The sequence below is a fragment of the Solanum tuberosum genome, unplaced genomic scaffold, assembly GCF_000226075.1.
Source record: "Solanum tuberosum cultivar DM 1-3 516 R44 unplaced genomic scaffold, SolTub_3.0 scf00403, whole genome shotgun sequence".
Taxonomy (NCBI): Eukaryota; Viridiplantae; Streptophyta; class Magnoliopsida; order Solanales; family Solanaceae; genus Solanum; species Solanum tuberosum.
In genome coordinates, this window is record NW_006239321.1 from 85,704 (window position 1) to 95,380 (window position 9,677).

Genomic DNA, 9,677 nt, shown 5'->3' on the forward strand with positions numbered 1-9,677 from the left:
GGTACCTTTAGGAGGGTTGGTAGCACTCAGAAGATGAGTAGGGAGAGCTAGTATAATATGTCTTATTAAGGTAGCTCTTCCTCCAAAAGATTGCAATTTGTTGTGCCATCCTCTAATTTTATTAGTAACCTTATTGACAAAGTCTGAGTAAGCCAATTTCTTCTTTCCAATGATAAGAGGACACCCAAGTTACTCTATGGGAAATTCTTGACATCTCATGCTAGTGTATCTTTTCACTCTATTGATGATGATAAGACTAGATTTGGATTTCAGCAAGAAGCTACTCTTGTTCTTGTTGATCTGTTGACCTAATATTTGTTCATACATGTCCACAATGTCAGTGATTAGTTTGATAGATCTCTTGCTACCATCGCAAAACATAATGGTGTTATCAGCAGAAGTTAAATGATTAATTTTAGGACTATTATTGCACATATAAAAACTCTTGTAAGCAGTGTGATTATGCAGAATGTTAAGCATTTGAGACAACAATTCAACGCTCGGAATGAAGAGGAGGGGGAAAGAAGATCTCCTTACCTCAAACCCTTAGAAGAGTTAAAGAAACCATGACGACCTCTATTTACCACTATAGAATACCAGTTGTTGGAGATATAATTATGGATAAGGTAAAACCAATGCTCAGAGAAACCAAGATGCCTAAGAGCAAGGCAGAGGTAAGTCTAGGAGACTTTGTCATAAGCTTTAGTCATATCTAGTTTCATCACTACATTGCCCCTCTGTTAGGTTTGCCAATATCACTAATAATTTCTGGGGCAAGAAGAATGTTTCCAGTAATGGCTCTGCCTTTGAGAAAGCTACTTTGATTCATACACCGAAGGCCTAGCTCGAGTTGCAAAAGGTGGAGGATTTGTGATTGGTTCATAGAGAAGCCCGGCTGACCTAACCATCTAACACCCTAGATTATGAAATCGCTTAGCATAACCTGAACTTTCCTTAACCTGCTGACCTTACTTCATAACCTTAGCCTCCCTTTCTTTATAGTTTTCTAGTTCAACTAAGTGACTTGATTTCCCAAATTTTTAGGGCAAAACTGATTTTTGAAGTTCACCTCTTGAAAAAAGTTATTCCTAGACAAACTACACTGAGCCTTCTAGCCTTTTAAGCATACGGTAAAAAAGAATAACACTGAATAACGAAAAAGCGAAGATCGAGAAGAAAAGCTCAAGAAAGCAAAAGCAAAATCAAAATCAGATGCGCTGCACGAGGGCGTTTCGAAAGCCAATTGTGGTATGATTTTACTTTTTTGATCTTGGATTCTGAAAATACACTCGTTTTTGCATTTGATATATCTAGATATATATTAAAGAGTTAGATCTATGAACTTATCTTGTTTTCTTTATTTAACATTTTTTCTTAGTTTAAAGATTATTTTTCATTCTAGTCTTGGAAGTCTCGGTGACATCTCCCTAGGGTAAAACGGAAAAAGTTTGAAGAGTTTAGATCTAAACCTTATTGTTTGTGTATGATGTAATTGTTCATTCCAAATGTGCTCTAGTTCTATAACAATCCGAACCGTCGTTCTTTAGGAAAAGTAAATTTCGGAAAAATACTGGGCCACTCTCCCACCAGGGCGGGCCAGATGCCGCTAGGGCAGCAACGCCACGGCGGGGGAAGCTAGCGCCAGAGCGGGATAGACGAGACAGAATGTGAATAATACAAAATCTTATTTTCTCCCTCTTCCAAAAATACCTAATTTAGACGTAAACCACCATAGAAATACCCAAAAAGCTACTCCAAGCTTGGGAAGGAAGGATAAGGAGATTCCTAGCATAAGGAGAGCGGTGGATTGCGGATTTCCAATAAAAATCACCCTTACGAAGTCTGAAAATGAGAATCGAAGCCAAAAGATCTGTGCAGCTGCTTGGCGCCCGGGTAGGCTAGGTTTATTAATTGAGTAATTATAAATTTGTGCTCACTTTGTAATATAATGTAAATCAATGGTAGGTTTTATGCGTAGGCCTTCGTGCACCGAATAAGAGATAATTAAATCCTAGGAAGAAGCCTTAGACGATGAACTAGGGGTAGGTGATGGTTGTGATTTCATGATTGCATGATATATGTTTGCTCTTGCTTCATTATAATACATATATGTATGTGAATGTTGCAATTATTGATCACACTAGTAGTAGATGAGATAGGTGAATGATGAACACCATGAATCATGACTTGATTGTATGATTTTGAGAATATACTTGTGATTGTGGCTTGTTGAGTGGATCGGGTGTTGCATTTCGACACACTAATTTGGATCTATTGCCATGTTCCGGCATAAATATGGGATCAATTGCCATGTTCCGGCAAAAATATTAGACTGGGTACCATGTTTCGGTAAGCTAACAGTTTGGGTTTGGATTCCATGAGAGGACCAATGACTTGACATAATTGCATATCTACTAATTATGAAGTTGTACGTTGTTCTTAAGTGATAACTGATGTTGTATTGCTCCTGAAGGGTTAAAAGAAGGTGATGACCTATATCTGTTTGTCCTACTATGTTGATTTAATTCGTTATGTATCTTATTGTAGAACGAGCCGGGGAGAGCCAAGGGTTCAAGAGTTGTTAATATTGAGAGAAAGGTTGTCCGGGTGTTGCAGGGGATTCGTGGTTTGAGGTTAGGATGCCTTGATAAGAGGCGCCAGGTAGCAAGGATTGGGTGAGATGAAAAGAAGGCAGGGGTATGTTGTGTGGGGTTGATGGTTCAAGGAAATGTTGGTAGTTATAATTTTGAACTCTTCTATGGGTTAGAATGGTTAGGCCATGACTAAGAACCTAGTAAGGTGAGTTGACTGAAACGGAAGTAGTAGTAAGAGTGCTATTGTAATTCTGAGGTATTCGAGAGAGAGTAAAGGTGGAGAAGCGAGTGGTTTTTATTGCATGATCTTGCTAATTGAATTCTTATATTATGTGGTGGGCGTCGGGTTGACCGATGATGCCTACCAGTACGTGTGGTTTGTACTGATACTACTCTTGCTATGTCTTTTTGGGCATAGTCTGGATATGTAAGAGCCTTTGATTGACCGTGTTATCCAGTATTTGTGCAAGTGGATTAGTCTAGGTGCGCGCAAGTGGCCCAAATGCCACGGTTATAAAAAATAATTCTTTTAATGGTTGTATTATAAGTATAATTAGGCATCCTTGTGACTAGGAAATCTTCCTTATTTTATGTAGACTATACTCCTATAAAGGAGCTCCATCGTATGTTGCAAACCACCAACCAGTGAACATCTAGAGATTTATATGATATGAGGAAACCGAGCTCTATAAAATTTGATTATATGGCCATACAACAAAGTGTGTCATCTTTGCATATGTTATACCCCAGGAAGGTCATGTGCTCTCTATAACTGTAAATGGTGATTCATTTTCTTAATAAATTTGGTTGCGGCTAGAAGGTTTTCCGAGAAGGTGTGATATTTGGGTTTGATTGATATTTTGTGAGAAAATGCAACTATGATCTCTATATTTGTACAGAAGGTTTCCTATTTCATTTAGGGTGTGATTAAATGCTGCTTCAGAATTAGTGGTTTATCTATCATATATGCTGACTGGAAATCTCTGTTTGATTGAACTCGCTTTGTTCCAAGCAGTTGTCGTATGACATAATTGTTGCTAGTTATTCTTTTATAAACAAAAACATGAAATTAAAAATAATTGTTGTTTGTTATTTAGTTCTTTTTGTGTTGAGAATCTTTCTTCACTTAAATGTATCCTTTCATCTAGTGTGAGGAGGAGTTTGTGGTTCCTTATATGTGATGATTACTTCAACAACTAATAGGAGATTCTATTCGTTACACCTGCTTATTTCGATCCTAACAAGTGGTATCAGAGCCAGATTCAATAATGGAGTCAGGTTCAGTGGTTCGATAATCGATGATTGAACCAGGTTAGAAAGATGGGTGTTCATCTTTGCGGGTGTAGTTCTAGCCGCAACATTTTTGACAGTAATGAAGATTTTTGTTGGAGAAATTGTTTCAGAAAAGTTCTCTGTGTTGATACATAGATTTGATGGAGGAGATTATGGAGAGTAGAAACAAGTTGTTGAACATTATGTGAAGAAGGTGGACAAATTTATTTTGTCAGAAATTCAAGCCAAGGGGGAGATTTGTTGGGTTTTATTTGCTCTGAATTTCTTACCATAAATAGGTTTTCCTTTTAGGAAAAGGTTTTGGATTGACTAGTCCTTTTCTTGTAGGAAAAGGTTTAGGTTCCGAGTGAATTGGTTGAGGTTATTTCTCTCTATATTTTGTGCTCTCATGTTTATATAGTGGATTGCTCATCTCGTTTGTGGACGTAGGTCGATTGACCGAACCACGTTAAATCTTTGTGTCTTTGTATATTTCTCGTTTGTCTTCTTACTCATGGTCTTTCGAGGTTTGCTTTGCTAGCTTCCGCATTACACCCTGCTTATTTCGATCCTAACAAGTGGTATCAGAGCCAGATTCAATAATGGAGTCAGGTTCAGTGGTTCGATAATCGATGATTGAACCAGGTTAGAAAGATGGGTGTTCATCTTTGCGGGTGTAGTTCTAGCCGCAACATTTTTGACAGTAATGAAGATTTTTGTTGGAGAAATTGTTTCAGAAAAGTTCTCTGTGTTGATACATAGATTTGATGGAGGAGATTATGGAGAGTAGAAACAAGTTGTTGAACATTATGTGAAGAAGGTGGACAAATTTATTTTGTCAGAAATTCAAGCCAAGGGGGAGATTTGTTGGGTTTTATTTGCTCTGAATTTCTTACCATAAATAGGTTTTCCTTTTAGGAAAAGGTTTTGGATTGACTAGTCCTTTTCTTGTAGGAAAAGGTTTAGGACACTATAAATATAGGTCTATTCCTTTTACTTGTTAGGACCAAAATAAGCAGGTGTAACGCGGAAGTTAGCAAAGCAAACCTCGAAAGACCATGAGTAAGAAGACAAACGAGAATTATACAAAGACACAAAGATTTAACGTGGTTCGGTCAATCGACCTACATCCACAAAGGAGATGAGCAATCCACTACAAATATGAGAGTACAAAATATAGAGAGAAATAACCTCAACCAATTCACTCGGAATACATGGGAGGTTCACACAAGTGATAACGTATCAAGATTCTGTCTCACAAATTCTCCCCTAACCAAAACTCTCAAAGCCCTTAAGACTACATTGTGAAAGCTGATCAAGTTAGAAGGAACAAACCTCTATTTATAGAGTCCTAAACCTTTTCCTACAAGAAAAGGACTAGCCAATCCAAAACCTTTTCCTAAAAGGAAAACCTATTTATGGTAAGAAATTACAGGGCAAATAAAACCCAACAAAATGTTCGTTGTCTGTGTGGAGCTGCAAACTGTTCCTTATTTTTGGGTGCCAAGTCTCGACGATTCCAAGTAACTTAAGTTTCTTATGAATTGTTATATCTGGAATACCCTTTGTAGCATCATATCACATGTTCCTTCTTCCCAGATTTTAGACAACAAACAGAGTAATGATTTATGCATATAGATTGAATTCGCTATTCACATACTAGAATCTTCAAGTCACATGTTATAGTATGGTGTATCCTTGTCAAACTCAGTGTGCTGCATTTGAAGCTGAAAAGGAAAGTCGTTTAGGATAAATATTATTTCTCCGATAAAAAGAAAAAGATATATGCTTATTGCTTATTATGTTTGAATTTAGAGCACAACAATTTATGTCTTTGTAGTAGATGTCTTCTTCTCTTTTTTCATTTAAAACATAGTTGATCAACGAGACAACAGATTTTGTTTCTCGTTGATATTGATAAGCCTCACTGTTGAAGTGTTTTGAATTAGCATGTAAACCGATTGTCAGTCTTTCAGGATGAGAGCACTGTGTTCTAATCCTGAGACATTGATACACAATCTTAAGGGGTTTTGAATTATGACACTGGACATAGATTTCACAGTTCAATTGAGATTGTCTGAAGAGGAACAATAATCCCAGCTAACGTAAATAGTAGAACTTAGTAATTCAAATGAAATGTATTAGAAGAGTGTGGTAGATGTGCTCATATTGGTAAACATAACAAAGAAATGGGAGGAAAGAGCTGAATGTTGGTATATGCTTCTAAATTTGATAGCAATATGTCAGTCTCATATCATATTCTTTTGTTCCATTTTTTATCTTTGGTCAGGAGTACAACCATGTCTGGGAAGATGGGGATGACAGGTAATGCTCAACTTCGTTTTTGTAGTTTGTAAAAATCTTAAGACTCATATCCTTCTAATTCTTGGATATTTATTTCAATCGGGCTTTCTTACTGCAGATATATCGTGGATGATTTCCAGTTTATGACTCAACAGATGATGAATCTACCCCAGTGATCTCTGGAACTAATGGAGGAAATGAGCACACAAAGATATTGAATGACGGTGAGGGGTCTACATTCAAGTTGGAACCAACTAATACCGCAACCAAGAAGTCTCAATGCTAACCCAAGTTGAAGGTCAAATATCTTGTTCTTACTTTTATTCCTTGTATTCTCATGTCACGATCCAATTTAGGACCATGACCGGCGCTTAGGAGCAAGTGTTCAAAGCAAATGCTTATTGATAATTAATAGAAAATCAGACAGATTTCCTCCACTTTAGGGCTATCCAAAAATTTCCTCTGTCTCAGAATCAACAATAGAACCAAACAATATCAACCAAACAAGTAATATCTTCATTAGTAGCCATTCGCAACACAATAATACTAAGTCCATCTCCAAATGCGAAAGTGAAGTTTAAGACTAGTCACAAGTCTATAAAAGGATACGGAAGGAGTATTACCTTGAGTATTTAAGTAGTGGTTCAAGTCCAAATATATGCCAAAGTTTCTTAACAGGTACTTCGAAGGAATTGAAATTGATCGGTGATCTTTCTTTGCAAATATTTAGTTGATGTGTGTAAGGATAGTAGGTAGTCGTGTGTTATTCTTACCTTCTCATCTTCTGTTCATTTAGTAGTACTTGCATAGTATCTTATTCTTCATTTTTACTACTACTTGTTACTTCAATTACTTTGTTTATCTTGTTGATTATGTTTCTTTGATCTTAACATCGATTAAAAATTGCTGACCCGAGTTGGAAATATGGGAAAAGAACAAGCGAGACCAATAAGGTCGCAGTTGAGTGTAACTTTTGTAGAAAAGTTACTAATGGCAGAATCTTTTGTCACAAACAACACCTTATTGGTACTTGCAGGGACGCCTCACGGTGTGAACAATGCCCGGATGCTGTAAGGGAAGAAATGAAGAAATATGTTGATGTAAAGAAGGAACAAAAACGTCAGGCTTTACTTCAAGCGGATGTGACTAATACTAGTGATGATAAAGATGAAGATATGGAAGAAGGTGAAGCTACTGAATAGTCACTTCCTTCAACAGTCATAGAATGCAACAATTATAGCTAGTTGATGAAGATGAGAAATAGATGTTGAACCATTATAAATTTGATTTTGTTTGTCCTATGGGATTTTGTGATAACTACCTTTTAGTTTTTAATGTGAACTTTTGCTTATATTTATTGTCTCCATTTATTTTGCAGATTTTTTGTTCCTTTTGAATTATCAGTAGAGCTAATATACCCTTCACTTGGTGGAATTCTCATTTACACAAATTTATTTCCTTGTATTCTCATGTCACGACCCAATTTAGGATTATGACTGACGCTTAGAAGCTAGTGTTCGAAGCCATTCTTATTGGTATTTTAGAAAAAAAAAGAATACTACTCATAACACAAAAATGATTGACGTCGCTACTCTAGGAGTTCTAAAATAAAAGGATGTTAGCAAAGAGCTAAACTTGAGGATGCTCACAGTTCAAATAAAAGATAAAAGAAGCTTTTTGTAGAGTTTTAATCCGAACACAAGATTTGGTGGGAAACAATGAACCAAACACTTAATATAAAATAAACCCTTCATTGCTAATCCATGCATTACTAACCACTGCGTTATTAATCTTTGTACCAAATGACCCCTAAGTCTTTTCTTCACTTATCCACATAAGACTTTTATCTTATTTGAACTGTGAGCATCCTCTGTCTGATTGGCTAGACCTTGTCCAGAGCTTCCTGTACCAAGTCTAGTCCCAATACATTAGCCTCACCAACTTCAAACTGTCTGATGAAAGAATGACATTGCCTATCATACAAGGTTTCATATTGAGCCATCTGAATGCTTGACTGAAAGTCATAGTCGTAGGAAAATTTTGCTAATGGTACATAAACATCCAAAATCAAGAATGCGAACTCTTAAAGTGTCATCTAACAGTATGCTTAGATTGTCCGTCTGTATCCAGATGAAATATGGAACTAAGATCTACTAATGTATTGAAAAGATTTCCAAAAGCGTGAAGTAAGCAGTCATCCTCTGTCAGATATGATGGACTCTGGAACCTCGTGGAGTCGGAAAATTTAATTCATATATAATTTTTGCATATTTTCTCCATTGTATCTGGTTTTGACCGGTAAAAGTGTACTGGCTTTGCAAGCCAATCTACAAATACCCACACAGAGTCATAACCTGTAAGGGTTCCTGGTAGCCTGGTCATAAAATCTGTAGAAAAGATGTCTCATTTCACCTTTGGAAACTCACACTGTTGTAGCAGTCCTATGGATTGTTGATATCTTAAACCTGCTGACAAGCCAAACAACTAGAAACGAAGTTAGAAACTTGGCCTGAACATAAGCGAACAATGTCTTTGAGTTTCTCATATTAAATTTGATACTTATATCCTCAAGTTTATGCATATCTTAGGCCAAAAGTCTCTTTGCAGGAGCTAAATGAGCCAAATAGCCCATGGAATTCCTTCTTAATGCATCTGCCGCATCATTTTCTTTCCTGAATGACACCGAATGGTAAAATTCTACGTAGTCATTGAGTAATTTTATTCAAGAATCAAATCTTTCTGCTGGGAAACAAATTCAGCCTCTTGTGGTCTGTATAAATCTTGTTGGTTTCATTGTATAAATCTCGTGGGTCTTGGCCATTTTTGAACTGCTACTGTATTTTTATTATCCACCATAATCCCATCCTTAGATACAACATACCCGAAAAGTATCATCAAATCTAGTAAAAAATTCGCACCTGACGAACTTGGCCTAAGGCTACTGTTCTTGCCGTGTTTGAAACACAATTTTGAGGTGATCCTTGTGTTCTTACTGTGTACACAAATATACCGGTATTTACATTGATCCCCTTGTACAAAAAGCAAGGATGATATTCAAAACTGCAACAACTATAGGGGTATGAAGTTACTAAGCCACACTATGAAAGTATGGGAGATGGTGGTCGAGGTAAAGATTAGGAGGGGAGTGCCTATCTCCGAGAACCAATTTGGGTTCAGGTCAGGGCGGCCAACCATAAAAGTCATCGATCTTATAAGGAGATTGTTGGAGCTATATAAGAATAGAAAGAGGGACTTAAACGTTGTGTTTATTGACCTAGAAAAGGCATGCAATAAAGATCCTAAGGAGGTTCTATGGAGGTGTTTGGAGTCTAAAGTATGTGTGGCTTACATTAGAGTGATTAAGGACATGCACGACGGAGAAAAGAGCCAGGTAAGAATGGTTGGAGGTGACTCAAAACTCTTCTTGGTCATGATAGGGTTGCACTAGAGATCAACCCTTAACCCATTTTTATTTGCCTTAGTGATGAACGAATTGACGCAACATAT